Source organism: Octopus bimaculoides, chromosome 11, assembly GCF_001194135.2.
Source record: "Octopus bimaculoides isolate UCB-OBI-ISO-001 chromosome 11, ASM119413v2, whole genome shotgun sequence".
Taxonomy (NCBI): Eukaryota; Metazoa; Mollusca; class Cephalopoda; order Octopoda; family Octopodidae; genus Octopus; species Octopus bimaculoides.
In genome coordinates this window covers 69,916,523-69,917,569 of record NC_068991.1, presented here as the reverse complement: position 1 = coordinate 69,917,569, position 1,047 = coordinate 69,916,523, and positions in this window count along the sequence as shown.

Here is a 1,047-nt window from a genome sequence, read left to right as displayed (position 1 = left end):
TATATATATATATATATATACACATATATATACATATATATATATACACATATATATACATATATGTATATATGCTTTTATGTACATATGTACGTATATGTATACACACATATACATATATGTATGTGTGTATATATACACTGTGTTTCTAGCTGCGTGTGGGTGCCTATACTTATATTTCCTCTTGTTTGTTAGGTGCGTGTGTAGCAGTGCGTGTGAGCACGTTTGTATTATAGATGTTAATTTTCATGTTATAGTTTGCTTGACATTTTGAAGCCAATAGATATAGTATTATTCTCATATTTATATCCACTTACAGCAAAGAGTTATTTCCATGGATTCTATGTGTCTAGGGAAAAATAGAAAAGCAGACCTTCAATTCTTTACGTTTAAACAGAAACTCAAATGTCCAACAAAAGAAAAAAAATGAATTTGTATCTGCATTGAAGGAACAATATACATTGAAGTATAGCGCCTAAACAGAGATGAGAAGGGAGATTGATAGTGAGAGAAAGTGGGAAAGAGAAAACGAGAGATAGAGAAAGAGAGAGAGACAGACAGAGAAGGAGAGATAGGGAAAAAGGAGGCAGTAGAGAAAGAGAAAAATATAGATAGAAAGAATGTGGATATTGAGAAATATGCTGGGGGAACAATGTTATACAGTGATGTGAGAGTGATTTCAGAAGCCCCATAGAATACGGTTTGGGAAAACGCATAACAACGTGTACAAATATGTTTGAGAACATCTGTAAGTGAAACTGAAAGTAGATGAATATGTTTGACGGAAAGAAAGTGCACGTGTGTTTGTATATATTTGCGTGTTTAACTTTATGAATGTCTAGTTACGAGGTTTTGATGCTGAATGTGGAAAAATAACATAATATATAGAAAATATGGAGACACTAGCGCGCACACAGACCGGCACTCACAAACTTAAACCCTCACACACACACACACAAGCACACGCATTCACACATCCATACACACACACGCACGCACATATATGTATATGTATTTGAGTGTGTATATATATATATATATATATAT